We start from the raw sequence: 24,184 nt of genomic DNA, 5'->3' as shown, positions 1-24,184 counted from the left end.
CTAACTTTGGCTCTAATTATGATTAAATAGGACATAATGATTGATGGCTCGGGCTTAAACGAAACAGCGAAATGTAATTTATTCACAGTACCATCCAGGCTTTTTTATTTTATTGTGAAACATTTACCGAAAGTATTTCCTCTTTTTTTTTAACGACACGCTACAGTCACAGACAGGAAATTCGCTGTCTGCGCTATTTATTGTTGAAACCTTCGCCGGAAGTGTTGGCGTTTATGACGTCGGGCTTGACTGGCTCGTCACTCAGACAGACAGGAGGTTCGCTGTCAAAGAGGGTGGATGCCCGAGTTGAGCCGAGCTGGTAAGCGATGCGCCTCATTCCCTTACTACCGTAACATTTGCCTTCCATTTTATTACGTTTCCCCCGTGTATATTGCAGGGAGCTGGGGTTTGTGGAGCTTTTGTGCTTCTGTAACGCTCTTCGGTTGTGTCGCAGAGAGGCTAGCTGTGGCAAGCTAACGTTAGCCCCGCGTAGCTATGTCGCGAAATGCACAGAGTACACATGAAACATCCGTGCGCCCATTATCGGACGCCCCCCCCACCCCCCCCCCCCCAATTGACAACTTCTATGCACTTACTTCCCCGTGACCGGCTTCTGGTGAGTTACGACACGCTTGGTGTCTAGCCAAAACAGTCCATTTGAACATATTTGTCTCTGTTCTGATCGAAACCACCCACTTTGGGCTGAAGAGGGGAGGAGCGACTCCGTGTTGGTTATTTATTTTATTTTTTTTGCACGCCATCAAAGTTGCTTCGGGGGAGCTCGTCGTCTTGACAACGGCTTGCTGGGCTTCACGAATGAAGTTAAAAGTGGGTTAATAATCGATTATTAGTAAGACCCAGCTCCACAGTTAGCCACTCGTGTGTCCGATAATGGACCTGGCCAAGGGCGGACTTGTATACACGGGACTTTAATACAAGTTAACACACTTGTGTTTGATGTTAGCTTGCGGTTACCTAACTAATAGTGTTTGAGTTAATTTAATTAACAAATGGCGTTCTCTTTGCAACACGTGTATGTATGTGTGTGTGTGTAAGTTTTGTAACGACACAAAAGGTGGCTGTCTTGTCACTAGTTTTATTATTGTTAATATTAATAGCTGCGACGTAGTGCTCCCTCCGCCGGGAGTTTCGGTGAAACCGGCGAGCAGACGATTCCTGCCAAATAGTGATCCCACCTGTTTTAAAACTGTCGCCCAATACAAGATGGACACGGGCGCTCTATAATGACGCTTCCCATCCCATACCGTAGTGAGCCGCCATCAAGAACAACCGAATGTAAACGCTCGTCTGTGAGTTGTAAACACAACGCTTGGCCACCTGAAAAGATGAAATATGCCATGAGCGCATGTGGAATGTGTTTCCTGTTTGGCTCTTTTGGAGACAGTGAGTGAGAGAGAGAGTGAAAATATGTAGCTGCTCAAAGCCTAACACTGTAAAGACACGCAATGTTTCACTACTTCTGTAAAGGAGACATTATGCATTTCCCCTCAGAATTTAAAACAGTCTCCCGGTGTCTTGATAACACAACTGTTGCATGCTTTTGCAAAATACCGAAAGGGTCAAGAATTGCAGCACATTTTACACACAGCTTGTTGAAATGAGCCTGTTTCAGCGAGCGGACATGTCATTCCCAACGTTTATTGAGCCAAGGCACCAATTTTACATATATGGGCAGTGAACCCCTTGATATTCACGGTTGGCATTCACAGACTTTTTTTTGTAACATATCCTCTGCTACATAATGAAATTTGCTGGTTTTTTTTTCGAGCTTAGGCCAAAGCAAGAACAGCATTGCCATCTGGTGCCATCTATGGACAATTACAAACCTTTTAAGGAAGTGCGTCAATTTCATCGCAGGGCTCTCGACTAACTTTTTGCACTGGTGCACCAGCATAATTGTTAGCTGCATCACATTCACCACCATTGTCTTACCGGGTCATGTTTATAAAAAAAAAAAAAAAAAAAAAAAAAGGCAGTATTGACTGGTAAATGAATAATTAACAATCTGGTCAACAAAGTTCTTTATTTGAAGCACAATTCCACAAGACTGGTACCTTACTGAAAAATGTTGGTGCTTAAACTAATTGCATTTATGCCACTGAAAACACACACACGGCCAATCTCTGATTGGTTGAGAGATCAAGATGGGTTTCATGTGCGTCTGCTTTCAAAGTCGCAGAGATGGTTTTTTTTTCTTCCTCAAATGGCTGGGCGTACGGGTGCACCCTCTTATTTTTCTTTTAGGTGCATTATTCAGAAATTAGGGCGCATGTGCGACCGAATTGGTCACAACCTAGAGCACTGAGATGGGTGACCAAAGATAAATTTGAAGTTAATATATAATATTTTTCAGACTAATGCTACGTTCAAACTGCAGAGCATGATTCGCAATTCAGATTTTTTTTTGTTAAATCCAATCTTTCACATTACTAAAAACAAATGCGGCCTCTACTCTGGTCGAATGCGTCCGAGACATCACACGCATGCGCACACACCAGGACGTCACATTGCGCGTGCGCACAAACACGAGTCGCTGTGTTGTGTGATGTGGCCCCTAGCGTAGGTCTCGTCATGACGAACTTGAGGTGATTTCAATAATTTTGTGCAACCGGAGCCAACATTTTCTTACACTTATCAGTTATAAAGCATCTACTTTTCCCCTCTAACTTTTTTCTGCTGCGTCGTCTGCCGTTGTCAGTTTGTGGCGTGTCTGTTTTGTTGAACCATTGTGACGTTTGTCGCCATCTGATGACGTACACGTCGGATGCGCGCCCCATGTGCGTCCATACTGCACTCGCGTCGCATACATATCCGATTTATATCCACATATGAAGAGGCCTGGGTTAGATATGAAAAAAATTGGAATTATATTGTTCACGTTGACATGAGAAAATCAGATTCAAGTCACATTGGGCAAAAAAATCGGAATTGACCTGCAGTGTGAACATTGCCTAAGTGAGTGAAATTGTTACTTTCCCCTCACATGCCTGATAGTTTGGAAACACTGCTATGTACTGTTGGACCAATGGTGAGTGCGGATTTTGTTACCATGACAACCGGCAGGGGGAGGAGCTACGGGACTCGACAGGCAAGCAAGCATCGTCTACTTGTGGAAGCACAGAGCCCAGAGTGTGGGCAATATAGCGAGCCCCAGACTCCCCTGCCGTGTTCACAGCATCACCGAGCAATCAAGTATGTGCCGTTTTATCAGAGCCTTGCGCTAATCTTTGCAGCTAACAAAACGGAGTGCAGCTCTGCCGACCTTTTTGGATTTGACATGATAAGCATGGGTGTTGGTGGGATGTGGGTGTTTATGCATGATAGTGCCTCTGCATGAAAGTCTTTCATACACTTAAGTCCTTGAAAGTGGCTCTGGATCTTCACTTGGCTAACCAGGTTATGGGTGGAGAAACTCTGCAGGGGGGTATTATGTAAATTTGGAAGTGCTGAAGGCTTGACTTACAGACACTTTGAGAATTTTACTTGGTTGTGTATAATTTCACACTTGAATAGTGGGGAGCACTACAGAGACCCACCTATTTTTGTACTTATGGACATAATATGGAAAATTGGCCCATCCAGTGTGAACCTATGCAAATATATAAATCTTTTCTGTGCCAATTTCTGAAAATGTATCAATGAGCGAGCCATTCTAGACTTTTTATATATTATCAAAGTATTACAGTACAGCATTACAATTGCAATATTACTAGAAAGTCATTTCTTTTTCTGCAAATGTATATTTTCTTACAACAAAGTTTTTCATCATTTTGATAAACCAATGTTCCCAAAATAAATGTGAAATATGAGTTGTATTATTAGTTTAAAAAAAAAATAAAAAAAGTGCAATATTGTTACATTATAACACAAAAAGTCTTAAAAGAATGTTTGGCATTGTAAAGTTGTTAATTTTGCAAGAATATTCAGTAATAAATAAATAGTAAAATCAATAAATAAAATCACTATTATGAAAAAAGTGGCGATGTCACAAGTGAAAGTTGTAATTTTTAAAAGGTGAATATCAATATTCCTATAGGAATGTAAACGCAAGACATTTTAAGAAGGGAAACCATTAGAATAATCTCACAATATAATGACAGTAAAATCACTGTTAAGAGGAAAAATGTTGTATTTTTTTCTACAAAGGCTTGTAATGTGAGAAAAATCTATACATTTTTAACTAGTAAATGTAAACGCAACAGTCTTGATATCAGCAAATTGAAATTGTTGTGACAAAGCATGGACTATTGTTCCCCCCACAAAATAGTGTTTTTTGCATGCTGTTACTCTTGCGCACAAATATGCTGAAGATCGTCAGTGGTATTAGTTTTTAATTCCTGCCTCGGTGAGCGTCATTCACTCTTGTCCTTTTGTCAGCTTTTTTGCTCATCTCCCCATTAAAAGCGGGGCCTCGCCATTTGTTGACATCTGCCACAGCTGTGTCGCCGTGGAAATACACGCTTTGCTCGGCAAAATTCCTGTCTGGCATTCAGTCCATTCTCTTCCCGACCGACGGGCTGATTCAGCGCTGTGCTCGCAGTCCCGCTGCTTTTTCTCTCTGCGGTTGAACACGTGACCCTGCGGAGATGCCGCATCCGTGTGCAGTAAGGTGACCAATTAGTCACAAGCTCATTGTTTGCGCTGGAGAGGCCGCCGCACTGTGTCATGTGTTGTGCACCTGAGTATGGATGTTGTAATCCAACTTTTATCACTTCCGATCCGATACATAACTCGTTTTTCACAGTTTGAAGAATATATGCCAGAGTGTTGTTATTGCCTGTTTGTCTGTGTTGATACAGTGTTTGTGTGCCAATATTCATTATTTTGAGAGATAAGTGCCGCGGGTTTGATGCTAAGTTTCTCATTAGCTCGTCAATGTTTTTTTTCATTCATTGTGTGTTGCCTTTGGGCTAGCGATTTTTGTGAACAAAAACAAATACAGAAACTAACTCTGTATTTGAACATTTAATAGGTATAGTTCTTTTGTTATGTGTTTAGTTTTACAATGAACTTCAACTGGAGTGCCAATAAACGACTAAGCAAGCAACATTCACTTTTACTCCTTGCTATTATGGTAGCATCTTAGCAACATGGTGTTGTGATCACATGGGCTCTGCATGCCATCCGAGCGCTGCTGGATAGAAACAAGTACTGGAGCGTTGCATGGAATGGACCGCTTTTAAAATCGGAGCTTTTAGATCCAGTCTGATCCAAGCCGATAGTCGTTTTTTTGCTGATATCGCATCGATTTCCGATCTCATAGATCGGATAAGGACACCCCTACACCTGAGTGATGTTTGCTTCCTGGGCAACCCTCCCTCTGCACATTTGCTGCGGCATCTCCCAACAGGCAAGGCTGGGGGAAGGGTCCGCTTGGCCCCGGGGCCATGATATTATTAGAGCCAAAGAATTCCAGCATTTGCAGCCGATGATCTCTGCTTACACAGTCCAGTTGAGGATGGCGGTTTCATGGATGTTTTGCCTTTTATTTTTGCTTAATGCAGGATGGGGTTACTACAAAGTATTAGTGAAAATGAGAAGAGAAAAACTAACAGTACAAATTTGAACCAAAAGGCAATAAAAAATAAAATAAATTTAGTTATGAGAATAAAGTCACAATATTATTAAAGAAAAAAAACAGAAAAAAAAATGGAATTATTTTTTTTTAATTGGGGGGGACCCCAATTTCTTTTCAATTAGTTTTTTTTGGGGGGTGGGGGACGGGGATGAAAGCATCCCTGAAAATGCTTAATGGCGATATATCCATGCTTATTCAAGAATTGTTTGGGGTTAAAATGTATATATTTCTTTCAATGCAATGGTAATGTGTCTCAATTATTATCACAGATTTTCACTATTCGCAGCGGGGCCTGGTCCCCATCCCCCACAAATAGTGGGGTCCACTGTATTTGTTTAAAATACTTTTGCTAATTATAATGGTCATACTGGAAAAAAAAGTACATATTGTAGATACAAGTAGTAATGTTGGAAAGTGCAAAATATAAAAAAACAAGAAAAAGGTTGCATGAACACAAGAATAAAGTCGCAAAGACGGAAAAAAGCAAAGTATATTTCAGAGAAAAACTTGCAATATCACGAGAATTAGCTCTATTTTCTTAAAAGAAAAACAATTGCAATATTATGAGGAAAAAGCTGTATATTCAGATTTTTTTTTGCAATATTAGGAGAATACTCCTTGCATGCCTGCATGTGTATGTGATATAGTTCTGTGTGGCATGGAACTAAAAATTTACTTAACAGCAGTGTGTAAGTTGAGGCATTCTAATTAGTATGATACATTTAATGCAAAATGTAAGTAAGTTTGGCAATATTATGAGAAAAAAAAAGCCATATTACAAAAAAATATATATATTTTTTAATGAGTGAAAGCCGAAATTCACAAAATAATGTAACCGCAACAGTCTCACATGAAACTGTTCATAGTGACGATGGGACAAAGCTGACTATTTCAGTTTGTCATACTTATACTAAAGTTTAACTCTGTATTATCCTGAGTGATTTTCATTTTTACGCAGGTATTGTTATAATATTACAACTTTATTCACCTAAAATTTATTCACAGGACAGTTACTTTTTTACTTGTAATAGTTAAACATTAGTTTTGTAGAGTTCTGATTTTTCACACAAAATAATTTTTCTTGCTGTAGTAAAACTTTATTCTTTCAAAATTACAACTATTGACTTTAAAGTCACAATTACAGCAACTCACATTTTGTGTAGCCTAAAATGAGTTACTTAAATATTACATTTCCAGTGGTACAAAAAAGTATTTAGTCAGCCACCAATTGTGCAAGTTCTCCCACTTAAAAAGATGAGAGAGGCCTATAATTTTCATCATAGGTTACAGAAACCCAGAAAATCTCATTGTCTGATTTTTAAATAATTTATGAGCCAATTATGGTGGAAAATAACTATTTGGTCACCTACAAACAAGCAAGATTTCTGGGTCTCACAGACCTGTAACTTCTTTAAGAGGCTCATCTGTCCTCCACTCATTAGCTGTATTAATGGCACCAGTTTGAACTCATCAGTATAAAAGACACCTGCCACAACCTCAAACAGTCACACTCCAAACTCCACTATGGCCAAGACCAAAGAGCTGTCAAAGGACACCAGAAACAAAATTGTAGACCTGCACCAGGCTGGGAAGACTGAATCTGCAATAGGTAAGCAGCTTGGTGTGAAAAAATCAACCGTGGGGGCAATTGTCAGAAAATGGAAGCCATACAAGACCACTCATCTCCCTCAATCTGGGCTCCATGCAAGATCTCACCCCGTGGGGTCAAAATGATCACAATAACGGTGAGCAAAAATCCCAGAACCACACGGGGGGACCTAGTGAATGACCTGAAGAGAGCTGGGACCAAAGTAGCAAAGGCTACCATCAGTACCGCACTACGCTGCCAGGGACTCAAATCCTGCAGTGCCAGACGTGTACCCCTACTTAAGCCAGTACATGTCCAGGCCTGTCTGAAGTTTGCTAGAGAGCATTTGGAGGATCCAGAAGAGGATTGGCAGAATGTCATATGGTCAGATGAAACCAAAATAAATTTTTTTGGTAAAAACTCAACTTGTCGTATTTGGAGGAGAGAGAATGCTGAGTTGCATCCAAAGAACACCATGCCTACTGTGAAGCATTGGGGTGGAAACATCATGCTTTGGGGCTGTTTTTCTGCAAAGGGACCAGGAACACTTAAAGGAAAGAATGAATGGGGCCGTGTATCCGGAGATTTTGAGCAAAAACCTTCTTCCATCAGCAAGGGGATTGAAGATGAAACGTGGCTGGGTCTTTCAGCATGACAATGATCCCAAACACACCGCCTGGGCAACTAAGGAGTGGCTTCATAAAAAGCATTTCAAGGTCCTGGAGTGGCCTAGCCAGTCTCCAGATCTCAACCCCATAGAAAATCTTTGGAGGGTGTTGAAAGTCTGTGTTGCCCAGCGACAGCCCCAAAACATCACTGCTCTTGAGGAGATCTGCATGGAGGAATGGGCCAAAATACCAGCAACAGTGTGTGAAAACCTTGTGAAGACTTACAGAAAATGGAGAGAGAGAGAGAGAGAGAGAGAGTGAGGCAGATTGTCTGTTAACTAAATTAAAAGACAGACCTGTTTGTCGTGTGCGGAGCAATGTGGCTGTAACAAAGAATATAACGTAATTGAATTGTTATTTTTTAATGCCCTTTATCAACTCCTAGGCAGGGACTGTTAATTGAAGTTTGGAATTTTATTGAAGGACATTCTCATTTTTTTGGGTTGTTTTGTTGTTGGTCTTTGAAAAAAGATTTACATCAAAAAGAAAGGTAGTTGGAGATAGATAAATAGAAGATGTAGAGACAGAAGAATTCATGTTCTCTATTTAAATACAAAACAACAAACAAATACCACTGTCTTTTTATCGCAAGTTAGATTTCTCGTGTTTATAATAGTAAAGTTCGTTTATTCCAGATTCAGTGTTTAAGCAAAATTTAAGTTTGTTGTCATATGATAAACTTTCACTCTACATTTCTGCAGAGAAGGGAAACATGCACATCACAGTGATTTTTCATTAAATATTGAGTTTGGCCCGCGACGTTGTCCCAATTTTTTATTTTGGCCCACATTGAATTTGAGTTTGACACCCCTGGGTTAGCACATCTACCCCACAGTTCTGAGGACACTGGTTCAAATCCAGCTTCGCCTGTTTGCATGTTCTCCCCTTGCCTGTGTGGGTTTTTTCCGGGTACTCTGGTTTCCTCCCACATTCCAAAAACATGCATGGGAGGTTAATTGAAGACTCTAAATTGTATGTGTGATGTGAGTGCAAATGTTTGTTTGTTTTATATGTGCCTTGTGATTGGCTGGCGACCAGTTCAGGGACTCTCGCCCATTGTCAGCTGGGATAGGCTCCAGCACCCCCGCAACCATAGTGAGGATAAGCGGTATGGAAAATGGATGGATAGATGGACTTTATTCGCTATAAAGTCCCAGCAACAACAACCCACATTTTGCGTGGGTGAAGCTGAAGTCATGTTCTTCTTCTTTAGAAAAAGTGCTCACTAGTTGAGACTGAATCAACAGCCACCTCTGCTGGTTGCAGCTAAGATGACTAGGTTTTTCTTCCCATCCCGACTTTTTTTTTTGGGACTTCTTGTTTTATTTCTCACGTTTTGGACCATAATTCTGACAAATCTTAGTGAAACAGGAAGTCAGTTCAGCCTTAGGCCTACTACAAACAAAGACAATCGGGCTGTTTTTAATCCCGATTTTGCCTCTACCCGACCAAGGAATTAAAACGCCAGACAATCTTATGTTTTATAAGATTATACTATAAGATTATCCTTAGTTCTGAGGTGTGTTAAGAGTGGATTTGTTCCAATATTTACGTCCGGAACTCTGTGTGCGGGGGAAGCAAAGTCATGATGCCGTGAATTGTGACGTGGAATGGAATGTAGCCAATCAAAGAAGCGCCTTCACTCAGGAACAACAAATGAAATGAAAACAAAAACATGTCTTACCCGATGTTGTTTTTTTGTATAAAAGTAGGTTCCCGAGACGGCAAATAGTAAATTCCAAAGCAAGTCATTTTTTGAGGACATAGCCATTTTACAAGGGTCCTGGCTCTGGCAACATTCGGAAACGTGGCAAAGATCGGAGCACCAGAAGTGTTTGTTGCTCTTCAGTTTTGTTAGATCACGTGATCATGCGAGATTTCGCGATCAGCGGCAGAGCAAAATCTTTGTGTGTGGTGTTCTGTGTTGAGATTATCGGAGCACACCATACGACCAAAACTGTTAAATGCCAGATGTTTTTTTATTTATTTATTTTTTAAAATAAATGTTCGTGTGAGATTTGTCACAAAAAAAAAAAAAAAATTAAGATTTGAAAAGTCCTTGTGTGTACCAGGCCTTAGCTAGCAATCACATTTTAGCCCACATTCAGCCTTCCGAAATGATCGCTTGTAAACTCAAGGCGGCCTTGACGCTCTGGCACAGTGTGAAACTCGCCGTGATGTAAGGTGATCTTCATTAATAAAAACAGGAAACATCTTTTCTTCTTACTTTTCCAGGCAGAATTCGGGGCAGGGAGTGATGTGATATATTGTCCAACGGGACTACAGCTGTGGTTGGAAAAGTATGACTGTAATCTGTTTTTGTGTTACTTCATACTTGATATTTCCATCAGTAGACCAGGAGAACTTTTTATCCCCCAACGTACTAGGTTTGAACTGTTTTTGTTGTTCCAAGATAGAATTCTTCCTTTTGTCCTGGCTTTGCTTGCACAACTCCCAACCTCAGCGTTCACTCGGGCTTAGGGAAGCATTTTCATCCACTCCAAGCGCACCAGCATACTTTTATGTATAGGACCAACGTCGGAGCCTTTCATCGTCACTCACACTTGTCCGAACCCACCACCGGGACACACTAGACACGCTCCATTGTGCGCTTCTATTCTGGAGAGGATATCAGAGCTCATTCTGTTTGGTCTCGGTGAAGTGCTGACAGGCAGGTGCACTTTGTGCAAAGGCTTCCGCGGATCAGAGCTGATGGGACTTTTATTTGTCTGCAGTCACGTGGCCTTTTAATCAAAATCATCTTTATTTGCCAAGTATGTCCAAAAAACACACAAGGAATTTGTCTCCGGTAGTTGGAGCCGTTCTAGCACGACAACAGACAGTCAATTGACAGAGAACACAGAGAAAAACAGTCACTGAGGAATGAAGGGTCGCAAGTTATCTGGTAATACCGGTACAATTTATTATTTTTTGGGGGAGAATTGTGCAAAAAGATGCAGTCCTCTACCACTTAGAACAGTTTGAATGACTAATATACCAATAGTCCGGTGCAATGACCATTGTGCAAAGGGCGCCGAGACTTCAAGGAGTGTTTGCAGTTTAAAGTGACTAGTAGCGCGATAATCTTGGACAATGTGGATTGTGCAAATGTTGCAGATACTCCTTAGTCAGTGTGGAAGTGGGGCAGATGCTACTCTGGGATGAGTGGCCAGTATTGTTCAACAACAGATATGCAAATAGTGCAGCGTGGCAAGACTACTACAGTGAGTGCACAAGTATGTATAATTGGCCCGACAGAAATGTGACAAAAAACTCAAGACAAAAAAAAATGGCAGCATGTTGCAATGGAATTGTAGTTTAGCTGTTTAAGAAGTTGATTGCAAGAGGGAAGCAGCTGTTGGAATGTCTGTTAGTTCTAGTTTGCATTGATCGGTCGTGCCTACCTGAGGGAAGGAGCTGGAAGAGCCGGTGACCAGGATGTGGAGGATCCGAGAGAATTTTGCACGCTCTTTTCTTAGTTTTGACAGCGTGCAAGTCCTCAAGGGTCGGTAGGGGTGTACTGACATTCTTTTCAGCAGTTTTGATTGTCCGTTGCAGTCGGAGTTTGTACTTTTTTGTAGCAGCACCAAACCAGACTACGATGGAAGAACACAGGACTGATTCGATGACTGCTGTGTCGAACTGCCTCAGCAGCTCCTGTGGCAGGCCGTGCGTCCTCAGAAGCCGCAGGAAGTACATCCTCTGCTGGGCCTTTTTGAGGACTGAGTTGATGTTGGTCTCCTACTTCAGGTCCTTAGTGACTGTAACTCCCAGAAACTTGGTCTCGACAGTTGACACAGGGCAGTTGGACAGCGTGAGGGGCAGCGGTGGCAAAGGATGTTTCCTGAAGTCCACGATCATCTCTACAGTCTTGAGCGTGTTCAGCTCCAGGTTGTGTCGGCCGCACCAAAGCTCCAGCCATTGCACTTCCTGTCGATACGCAGACTCGTCACCGTCTTTGATGGGGCCGATGACTGTGGCGTTATCTGCATACTTCAGGAGTTTGACAGCCGGGTGTGTTGATATGCAGTCCGCGTAGAAGGAGAAGAGGAGCGGATAGAGGACACATCCTTGGGGTGCCCCGGTGCTGATGGTGCATGTGGATGAGGTGGTGTTCCCCAGCCTCACCTGCTGTTTCCTGCCTGTCAGGAAGCTGTAAATCCATTGGCAGATGGCAGGCGAGGCGCTAAGCTGGAGAAGCTTTGAGGAGAGGATTTCGGGGATGATTGTGTTGAATGCAGAGCTGAAGTCCACGAACAGGATCCTCTCATAGGTCCCTGCACAGTCTAGGTGTTCTTGGATGAAGTGCAGTCCCATGTTGACTGCTTCATCCACAGACCTGTTTGCTCGGTAGGCAAACTGCAGGGGCTTCAGCAGGTGTCCTGTGACGCTCTTAAGGTGGTCCAGCACAAGTTCAAATGACTTCATGAACACAGATGTCAGGGCGACAAGCCTGTAGTCATTTCGACCCGAAATTGCAGGTTTCTTGGGGACTGGGATGATAAAGGAGCATTTGAAACAGGATGGTACTCAACACAGTTCAAGAGATCTATTGAAGATCTGTGTGAAGACTGGAGCGAGCTGGTCCTCGCAGACTTTGAGGCAGGATGGGGACACAAGGTCTGGGTCCGCCGCTTTGTTGATCTTTTGTAGATTGAAGATGCGCCTCACATCTTGTTCATGAATGCTCAACGCAGGAGTGCGATGGTGGTCGTTGTTATGGCTGGTATGAAAGTATCAATTTCTTTTAAAAAAACTTTTTTTTAAAATGGGATTTTTGACACACGAGTGTCCAGAAAAGGTCCCTCTGACAGCTACTTCTGTTTGACCCAGTTTTGTGGCCGCTTTGACCATATTAGGCTAACACTGCCCCCTGATTGGTTGCCTCCGTGTTGGAGACCCACTTGTGAGAGCAAACTATGAACTGTTGGACTTATACATTCAAAACTTTAGAGAAGCTCAAATTAAGTTCACATGAAAAGGTTCTAATGCATTTTGAGTTCCCCCGAACTCTGTAATGTGTCTTAATAAAAACACACTAACTTTGTGAATACCCTTTGTGAATATTTCAGAAATGGTGAGGTTGATTGGAATAATCCGTTTGAGAGAAAACTACGCAAACATTCTTTTTGGGATATTTTAATGTGGAGGTGACACTGACCTCTTGTTAAAGAGGTCCGTGTGCTATTTTTACTGGAGCCATAAGCTACTTTCAGTGGCCGCTCTGACATTACAGGTTAGCCTATTATTATCCCGCCCGGTCAGTGTCTTAACTGATACTGGCTAATAGGTGTGACGCTGTCACTTTCGCTGCACGTTTGGCACAACTGGTGAGGATTTTTACAGCGAGCTGCGTAACAAGAACAGGACTGGTGACAAAACAACACAAATGACGCTAGCACCTCTGTTATTCCGGAAGTAACCAGACACTGACCACAGCTGGTCTATTGTTGCACTAGTTAAATTGCACTGAGGCCTTTATTTATACTTGCACAAGTCATACAGCTGTGTGTTTTTTCTTTTCTGAGTGCTGGAATGCAGAGACCCTTGACCGCCACAATACGCTCCTTGTGTTCTCCGGTCAAGAGGAGCATGGCTCAGCTCCTGTCATACAGTTGCTCACGGCACTTGTCCTTGCCATTTGGGCTGATCTTCTCGACCCTCGATCTGCTCCATGGAATGTTGGACACAAGACAAACAGAAAATATCTCTTTTAAAACTAGGCTTTACACGATCAGGATTTTTGGGGCCGATCACCAAATTGGCAAGTTTAAATAAACCGAAAGCCTATCACTGATCCGACCACAACGTAGGGCTGTCTCTACCGAGTCTTTTTAGAATTCTATCGGCTATTCAATCTAGGAACAGAGTAATCGCCCTCCTGCAGCCCAATTCTTTTACATTTTTTGGGCATTTACAAGGTATGAACTTCTATCCTTTAACTGCATATAATGGTACTGACTGTATCGTATGACTATGGGGTGGACAATTTGAGTTGAATGTGAATAAATGGATGTACTTGTTATACAATAATAATATTTTTTTGTCTACTGTATATCATTGTAGGTGAAGGATACCAGCACAGGAGAAGCTTGGTCATAAAGCTTTTGTTTCCTTAAGTATTTTGTTTTTTACACACTTTTGCATCACGTTGCTGAAGACTCTTGTCTCCCACTCAATCTCTTTAGCCATGTATGTCTCGATAAAAGATGTCAGCTTCAAAGTCACGACGAGACAATCTCTGAAGCACACACAGCGCCATTGACTGCAGGCAAACACGATACGGTATGTTCTAACCAGTGATGGCAGGGTTACAGTATGTTCTCGTTATAAGTAGTGATTTTAAGGTATATTAAATTGGCTAAGTGAAAAAACCAAAAACAAACATGTTACCTTGCATATGCCATGAAACTCATCCAGCCCTCGTTACATCTGTTACATCTCCGAAACCAGTGTGGTACGCCAGCTGCGCATTTGCAGTTATTGCATACCACTTAATTTTCGTCCTTTTTGGGTTTAAAGTGATCCCAAACCTTAAACGTCCTCTGTTTACAGCAGTGTATCCAAACAGTGGTCCTAAGCTCCCAACCATAGATATGAAGAGCAGAGCGCATGGTCGCAGCCTGGCTAGAACCGTCATACCTATGTGGCGGCCATGTTGGGGAGGTCATGACGTTGAGTCTGTCTCCAAGTAATGTCCATCTGGGAAAACATAAACGGCAGTTTTCGACGCAAAAATTCGGGGTTGACCAATTTTGTGGTCCACTTAAGAGCGTTATGTATATATAATATAATGTATATAATGCTCTCAATATATTGTATGTTTAGGCCTGCCACAATAAAAACTTTTACAATTACTTCGCACACACCGAAACTTAAGAGCATGATTCAACACAACAGCGGCATGTTTACGTACAACTGTTAGTGCTAGCACTAGCGTGCTCGTCTACAGCGCGTTATGTTGCCTGCTTGCGAATGGTATCTTATTAAAAGCACGTGAACATACCTCAAGCTATCCGTGAATGAACGTCCTCTCTTGAGCACTGGTGATGACCACAACACGTTTTTCCTTATTTTATTATTTCTCATCCCCACACAATAAATTTGTGCGATCTATTGTTGTTGTAGTCGCCATGGTAACGAGTGTATCCGGTGGTGTTTGATTTGACACGATAAAGTCCAGTGATCGTAAAAGACGGAATGCGGTGGTATCGAAACACACGATTTTATTGCAGTAGTTTGACATCGTGAAAGACCAAATTTGTCTTCTAGTCTGATCCAGGCATTACGTGTTGTCTGTCTGAGGCACTGCAAAAAAGTCCCAGACTGAATGTTTTTTCACTGACAAGATTGAAATAAAACTTTATTGGCCGTCAGATAGTTACAGTACTACATCACAGGAAACGTGACAAGGCTAAAAATAAACTAGCTTTTTGATGGGTCCACGATGGCGACGTGGAGTAAATGTTTTTTGCGGAGCAGATCAATGACGTCATTGATTGAATCACGGAATTATGACATTAAAGCTGATCAGCCGATCATCATAAAATGCTAATTACCGGCCGATACCGATGAAGCAGATCAGGTCGGTGTAAAGTCTAGTGACAAGTACAGTATATAATGCGACCGTAGTAACCATAACCTTACTTCATACAGGTTGCTTGGAAGTTTTGCTCAGTGTAGGCACTGGGCCTGTATATATATAATAATATATATATTGTTGATATAATAATATAATTATTATATCAACTTATCGGTCGATAAATAAAATGGACACAATAGTTTTTCCAGACTTGATCATTTGTTATTGTTGTGGTGAGCCAACACGAAGTGAGCCGACGAGAGTTGGACGGCTGTGTCATTAATTAACCCCCTACTGGCCTTGTGGAACGCCGGCGGACCGGTGTTGGCTTCGTCCAATATTCCACAGCCTTGCTCCATGTGCAGCGTGTAGCACACAACAGAGACACTTAAAGGGAAGGTTCACTGTTTTTTACGTTCGCTAGGCCGTGAGCTAACAAGCTAGCCCACGAGCTAAAAGCTAGTGAGCTAAGGAGCTAAACAGCTAGCGCGACCGTTGTTTAAAACGTCAACGCCTCACTCAGAGTTGTGTGTTGGTCATCAATTAACACGCGGACGGGAAAGTTAACTGTTTATTAAGCATAACCTCAGCGGCAGACGTTATTCAAACAGTAGTTGACTACAGCAGACTAATTCGATTGACAGGTGAAGGGCATGTCTCCAGCGCCTTAAGCGGACCAACCACACACTGTTGCAGCTCAAAGTCGGGCCTTATTTTTCATAATTTCAGAAGCATAAAAACAACCATGATATTATCATGATATTATCATGGTTGTTTTTGGGAAAATAGCAGGCACTGTGTGACATATGGCAAGTGTACTACCATCTGATCTTTAAGTGGCTACATTTGAAGTGAAGTAGATGGTGATGAACGTGGCAAAGGTGGTCAGAGAGGAATAAGAGTAAAATGGGTCATGTACCCAAACAGAGGACGGTTTTGATGAAGTCAAATGAGGGAAATATTTGTTTCCACTGGAGGTGTCTTCATTTTAGTTTTAACAAATTGAACAATTCCAAAACTACTAGTAGTATAAAGAATGTAGAATTATTCCTAGGCAGCTGATCTAAGATCATAAACGGACAGCCATGATCCTACTGTACTATATCTTATGCTAGAATGCTAGCTAGCTGTTGAAGTGAAGTTGCACAAAGGCTGTTTATTCCTTTTTTGAATTAATACCTTGGGTTTGTGATACTGATAAGAAATGCCAATTTTAAACCAAAATTTATTGATATTTGTTTGAACTTGGCTCACTGAAAATGTTTCTAGACAAAAGAAAATTCAGTTTTCTGCCATGTACAAAAAATAAAAACTTGATGTTATAAAAAAAAAAATGAAACTAATTGGAAACCGTTCATTATTAAGTAATTGCTTATTTTCTCGTTTGTATTCAGAATTATTCTTTAACCACACAAATATATGCAGTGTTTCCCACTGGACCAGAATCTCTTTGCGGTGGTGGGCACTAGGCTTTACATGATCAGGATTTTTCTGGCATTAAAGCTGATCAGCATAAAATGCTAATTATTGGCCGATGCCGATCAGATAGGTGTAAAGTCTAGTGGGCAACAGAGGTAATGCATCCCACCACCTACTGATCGACCTGTAATGACACACTACATTCATAGCGAGGACGAACAAATAGCGGCAAAATCTATTAGTGGCGGCCAAAATTCACTTGTGGCGGCCCGCCACAAGTAAATGTATATGTGGGGAAACACTGATATATTTTATCTGAATACTCGATTGTTGGATAGAATTTTTAGTAGAATACTTGAATACTGAAATATTCGATAGCTGCAGCTGTAAAGTCTATTTTAAATACATACTTTTAAAATGTACCTAAGTACTATGCAAACGTCTTCAGCCGCCATCAGATTTTTTGTTTTTGCAAATATATATAATGGCCATATATATCGTGGCTATCTAATTTAAACTGTGTGCAGTGTGTCCTTGGTTTGTGAATTTCCATTCCTACGATGTCGGCATAACCCGAATTTGTGTGAATATGTGTTCCTTTACAGTGGGTCTACTCGTAAGGTAAAACGGCATGTTTCTACAAAACTCACGATGTCATCAAATTTGACATTGAATTCAGAGTAATTGATGCCCAATTTATCCAGCTGTCCTACAGGTGTAAGTCAGGCTATATATTGTCAGTCATCTTCTCAAAGCGTTGCATCAAAACTTTGTTTTCCAAAGTAACGTTCTTTTCGGCATCTTCAAAACAAAGTGAATAGGGGACTAAAGCGGAAGTACACTTTGAAGGACAGTTCTTGCTTTTAAATGTTTTCATTGGCACATGCTTTCAACAGTACAAGGGGTCCTGGGTTCCGGGGGTTTATGACTTTTTGAGGTTACGGCACAATCAGTTACTTAGTTTATTTTGACAGTTGTACTAATTCACTATTTATAGTGCTGTGATGATTTTATTGATCCCAGAGTGATGTGAACCGGTTAGGTGAAAATTAGATCCTGTATGAGCACTTGTGTCCAGATTCTCACAGAAATGTGATTTCCTTGGCTCAGTTTTGTGAAAACCAGTTTCATAGTTTTGGCTCTGTTTTTACTGTTTTACCATCTGAAAATGAAAAAAAAAAAGGCCCAAGACCTTTGCACAGTCCTCCTATGTTATCGACATGGGAAGTGTTGCAGCTCTTCCTGACCTACTCCTTCTTTTTGAAGTTGCATTAAGCTAAGAGTTGAGTGGGGAAATAACATTCCTGTGCTTCATTGGCTACAGATGTAAGGAAGAACACTTCCCCCCCCCCCTCTGAACTCAACCTTTAGTACCGTCTAAAATCAGTGCGGCATGCAGCTGTTTTTTTTTTTTTTTTTTCTCCCCAACCCTCCACGGAAGCTGAAATAGACTTCAGGAGCAAGCTAATGCCTTGTGGCGGGAGCGTCGCTGTGTCAGCCGCTATAGACTGATAAGGAGCTGTCGGCATACGTCGCAGCTGCCACATCCGGCCGCTATTAAACTACCTGACGGGCACACAAACACCGATCAAAAAGTAGTTGCTGCAGAAACTTAAAGAATTGGCTTTGTCACATTAGGGAGGTTGGGCCGATTATGAGTGGATAAAAACGAAAGGCAGATGATTCAACAAACTAATGTGAGAGTGTGTACATCTGCTCAGTACTGGTTACTAGGCACTCATCTTGTGAGTGAGTCAATGCAAAACACAAGCTGTCGAAATACTTTTTTTTTTTTAAAAAGAAAATCCACATCCAGACTAGTATGAATGACGGGTAAATCATTCTTAAACACAATTGCCAACTTTGGCTTTTACATTTTTGTTCTGGCGACAGGCAGCTCGCTCCAGGAAATTTAAGCCCCTTCCCGTCGAAATGGAGCAGCTGACGTGAGTGCAGGGCTAGAGCTAACATTAGCCCCTGAGGACCCCCCCCGTCATTGGGGGTGGCTCGGGATCCTTGATACCCAAGTGCACATATCACCACATGTATTTTGTTTGGGTGTGATTTCCAATACAGTGGGGGCCCGCAAGACGGGCCTCTCTCGGAATAACCATGTCATCTTGGAATTTCTAGATTCTCAGTTCGCTTAAGACTAGGTTCTATCAAGTAGTACAGGTAAGTTGTGCTGTTGAGCAGTAAATCTGTCAAATGTAAAGCTTAAGACCCGATATAAAGGTTTACAGACACTTGAATCACAGCTGATTTCAAGTATTGGGGGTTACGAAGAGTGATGATTGGATGAAATTGTGACTGATCTTGCGCAGTTGCGAGATTTCCCAAGCCCTATCTGTCACATATTAAGATGGACATTGGTGGGATTTAAGTTTGTTTCTAGTCTGATTTTTGAGGTCTACTAACTTTTGAATCAAGGGCGGTTTCAAGACTTGTTGGGCTTAACAAAGATCTTGGACACATTTCTGATGCATGTTTCGTGAACTCTGTGTAAGCAGAGTTGTTTCTAGATTTCCTAATCTTGTAGCTTGATCTGCCGAGTTCAAGTCTTTGTCGCAGAATTTACGTGAAGGCGCTCTCGCAGAAAGTCTGAGCAGATTTCCTTTTGACTAGAAACACCTAAACAATTAGCTGTGATCCTTCACTTTCTATTTGGCATACATTTTTACATTAGCTTTTCCAAGTCCACAGACTACTGACTACTTGATTTGTTTTTTAATTGGCCGCACTTTGAAAGTGGGCGACTGCTGCCATGCAAGGCGCTGCCAAGCCCACTGGGAGCAAATTAGGGTTCAGTGTCTTGCCCAAGGACACTTCGACATGCAGACAGTTGGAGCCGGGATTTGAACCAGCTACCCTTTGGTCACTGGACGATCCACTCTACCGACTGAGCCACAGCCGCGGTGAATAACACTGACCTGCACTGTGATGTTTTTGGCTGTCAATCACAGGCGACATTACAGTGTGTGCTGAAATGGAAAAATAAGACTTAATAAATTGTAGTCTAGCTTTGGTGATGATTTTCTGTTGACCAATCAACATACTGTAGAGTGTTGACCTCCAGCTTAGCGCAACACCCTCAGCCTACAGCAAAGTACTATAGAATTTACAACACCTGATAGTGGAAATGCTTCCAAAATAAAATAAAAAAAGGTCTTCAAATTTAAACATTTCGGTTCCCAATTTCGATGCCTAGTCCGCTGACCCCGAAGAAGTGGTGGCGAAAACCAATAAAGAATGCGCACGAAGACATGCTTGTGTCTAACGGCGGCGAACAAAAGTGTGTCTTAACTTTGTTAAAATTAATGACCAGTCGCCTCAGTGCAACACTTGAATAAGATTATATTGTGCAAAGGAGGCTTTCAGGATGTGTAGCGTCTGTCGTGCTCCTTCCCGCTCCGAGCCACAGCCTACACCGCACGGAGCTTCATTGAAGTCAACTCTCAGTCAATTGGGTGAGTGAAAAATAAAATGCGTCTATGCCAACATTGAGGCAGCTAACAAGATAAACAGTTCGTTCCACTGATGCTTTTTAGCGTTTATTTTAGTCTTCAACGTAAGAGCCGATGACATTCAGCTAAAACTTTACCGTAGCAACTTTACATCACAATGAATTGGGACAAAGTTAACATAAACTTTGTCTCATAGTATCACAAACAGTAACCTTGTGCCTCATCGGTGGGTAGGTAAAGGAATCAACGTTTTATAGCATTTGTTTCCATCCATTAAAAATAAATAAATATAAAAATAAAATAATCACCGGTGCCATGTGAAGTTGTGCCAAAATGCTGAGTTCCAGTGCGTATCCTTAAAAATAAAAGGCTACAAGCTTAAAACAGGAAGTTAAAACTTGCACATATAAACCATTTGATGTGATAAAACAGTCCCAAATAACGATTTTAACAATGTTATATTTAACTTTTAGTTGAAACATTAATTAATGAATATTAACTCAATTGGGTTAGTTTCACACACATTGCCTTTTAGTTCATAGGTTTGATATTGTTACTGCTTATAAAAGAACGTGTTCATTTTGGTCTATGCTGTGGGCTGCTAAGAAAATGGATGTTCATAATTTGGACGCCCTTTATTTAAACCATGCTAGCTTTTTTTGACCCAGCCCCCTAAAAGAATCGGAGTTGAGTGTCGTTTGGAACTGGAATCGAAATAAGGGAACTGGAGTCTGGACCGGAATCTCTCAAATTCAAACGATGCCCAACCCTAATAATAAGTCAGGCAGCCTACTAAACTGAACTGATCTGTAATGCTTTGTGGAAAAAGGACTTTCTATGCTGTAGTTAGGCTTTACTCCAAGAGCAAACTTTTAACAAATTGAGTCCACCAATAAAAAAATATACAGTGGTTACGGAAAGTATTCAGACTTAAATGTTTCACTCTTTGTTATATTGCAGCCATTTGCTAAAATATCTAATTATTTATTCTCCCCCCCCCCCCCCCCCTTTAATGTACACACAGCACCCCATATTGACAGAAAAGAACGGAATTGTTGAAATTTTTCAGATTTATTAAAAAAGAAAAACTGAAATATCACACAACCATAAGTATTCAGACCCTTTGCTGTGACACTCATATTTAACTTGGGGGCTGTCCATTTCTTTTGATCATCCTTTGAGATGGTTGTACACCTTCATTGGAGTCCAGCTATGTTTGGTTATGCTGATTGGACTTTGAGGAAAGCCACACACCTGTCTATATATAAGACCTTACAGCTCACAGTGCACGTCAGAGCAAATGAGAATCATGAGGTCAAAGGAACTGCCTGAAGAGCTCAAAGATATATATTTATGTATTTCAGGATAGAGCACATATGTTTAAAAGTAAATAAAAGTACAACTGACTGACTGTATCCTGTGTGAAAGAGAGCAATGTTGTGTGATTAGCCTCTATGTAGCTGAGGTCAGATTTCCTGTTTGCCTCGCTCAGGCTAATGCTGCATAAAAAGTGTGTCGACCTGAAAACTCGGAGGGCCACCTTGCAGCTTCCCTGTGGTGCTAATCTCTTTTGAAGCTTACAGGTCAAGCCAGTTTACCCTGGTTAGCTCCCCTCCACAGGGTTAGCATGGTCCAGCCTGCAATTCCTAGTAATCCTCAAAGGAGTTGTAGAGGTGTCAGTGACGAATTGTTGAATTGCTCAATTAGAAGCTGACATAATGGCCATAGGATTGATTGTTTTTCATCCATTTTCCCTTTGGAAATAATACAAATTGAATTAATTCGTCACAATGTCTTTCATAACCAAACGCGTCTGGTGTTGTCTGGTAAGTCATTCTTTAATTAATACTTTTACATTTTTATCTGTCATACATGTACAAAGACAAGTTAACCTCTGTATCAGACTAACTAATAAAAATACTCCCCCTTGGAAAACACTTGATGACCAGGTAACAGGTCATTTAGCATGAGCAGCATGCCATTTTCATTCTCATCTGCTGCAAATAAAAATGTACTGAGCATTCTAACTTCTTGGCAACACTTGTCTTCAAAGTAACTTCCCTCTCCTGTAAATTCCCTCTCCTGTTCTGTGGTTGTCATAAAAGGTAGTATGGTGGGTTAGTGATTAGCACATCTGCCTCACAGTTTTGAAATTTGGAGTTCAAATCAGGGATCCGGCCTGTCCTGTCTGGAGTTCTTCTAGGGCTTGCCTTGGTATTTGCCAGGTACTTCAGCCCCCCACCACATTCCAAAAAAATGGTGTGAATGTGAATGCTTGTTTGTATATACACTATATTGCCAAAGGTAGTCACTCACCTATCCAAATAAATTGAATCAGGTGTTCCAGTCACTTCCATGGCCACAGATGTATAAAATCAAGTACCTAGGCATGCAGACTTTTACCAAATATTTGTGAAAGAATGAGTCTTTCTTTGGAGCTCAGTGAATTCCAGTGTGGCATTGTGATGGGATGCCTCCTGTGCAACAAGTCTAGTTGGGAAATTTCCTCGTTCCTGAATACGCTACAGTAGACTGTCAGCTATATTATAAGAATGTGGAAGCTTTTGGGAATGACAGCAACTCAGCCACGAAATGGTAGCCCACGTAAACTGACAGAGCCAGGTCAGCGGATGCTGAGGCGCATAGTACGAAGAGGTCAGCAACTTTCTGCCGGGTCAATCGATACAGACCTCCAAACTTCGTGTGGCCTTCATAAATTCAACCCTATCTCTATTCTACACTCAATATTCCTCATCTACTAATCTACACACCCTTAAATTTTATATTTATTAAATTTTGCATCCTTATCTATACACTCACTACTTTACTATATACTATCATTTATTTTATTTCTAAAAAAAATTTATCTCACCTAAAATATTAATCCAATCATTTAATCTACATTTTAAAAAATTCTTAATTCTTATCTCACAATACCATCATCAAAAAAAAAAAATCCAATACATTAATGATTATTTTTTTCAACTTTATCATTTAAAATTTTATAATAACTATCCCTTCAATTCCATAAACCTCAAAACCTACATTCATACATACAAAATAATTTCACTACTTTAAATTAAATATATCCCACTAACCCCACTCTTTACATTTTATAAATTATACATACCACACCCTATCACCCCCCCCCCCAAAAACCCCAAACCCACACCCCACAAAAACCCCCCCCTCCCCCCTCCCCCCCCCCTTTTTACCCCCTCCCCACCTTTTTTTTTTTAATTTTTTCTACCCCCACAACCCCCTCCCCACCCACTCCCCCACCATCAACTGTAAAATAAAGTGACCAGCAGAGGGACCTGTTTGGACATGCTCAAAAGAGTAAAAGATTGAATACCTGCTGCATTTTCTATTTCGCTCTTCAGAATGAAACTAGGCAGACACGCGGCAGCTGCATGTGTGCGCGAGGTACGTTCAGGGACCCTGCGTAAATGGAAGTGACTGTTCTTTTGTAATACAGTACATAATTGTAAAAATGGATGACTAGGAAAATTATTTCTATCAGAATGCTTTAGTTAAAACACTCTATGATCACACTGTGATATGGAATTTATTTTGTTTTGTAATATAAGAATAGATAAATTTTAATATTGTCAGCCAGAGCTGCGAGGAATGCAAAGTTATCAATGTCCTTTAATCATCTTTCCTTTCACACTGTGTTGCATGTTTTTGTTTGCACATTGACAAAAGTCGTGCTTTTTTTATTTTTATTTTTAAAAAAGCACCATTCAAGCAACAACTTCATGTTTTTGAGATTGTTAGGTGAAAGCTGCAGCTGGCAACTAGTGTGGACTGAATGGGTGGCAACAATGGGGAAATGAAATGCCAGTATTTTGAGGGTGATAG

General features: G+C 41.1%; 1 protein-coding gene across 5 annotated transcripts in view; it reads left to right on the top strand.

The window, feature by feature from the left end:
- The first annotated feature begins 194 nt into the window (after nucleotides 1-194).
- Nucleotides 195-24,184, top strand: part of LOC133474141 (granule associated Rac and RHOG effector protein 1-like) — a 72,164-nt gene continuing 48,174 nt past the window's right edge. For 2 of the 5 annotated variants that reach the window (XM_061765508.1, XM_061765504.1), the window contains exon 1: nucleotides 195-319. The gene's annotated coding sequence lies outside the window, so the exon portion shown is untranslated. Of the gene's footprint in view, nucleotides 320-2,289; nucleotides 3,214-22,011; nucleotides 22,147-24,184 lie in introns of those variants that run through there. The other 3 variants (XM_061765509.1, XM_061765507.1, XM_061765506.1) reach the window with 3 other exon arrangements.

This window comes from Phyllopteryx taeniolatus, chromosome 2 (genome assembly GCF_024500385.1).
Source record: "Phyllopteryx taeniolatus isolate TA_2022b chromosome 2, UOR_Ptae_1.2, whole genome shotgun sequence".
NCBI lineage: Eukaryota > Metazoa > Chordata > Actinopteri > Syngnathiformes > Syngnathidae > Phyllopteryx > Phyllopteryx taeniolatus.
Note: the sequence above shows the minus strand (reverse complement) of the source record. Positions and strands in the feature narration are given on the sequence as shown.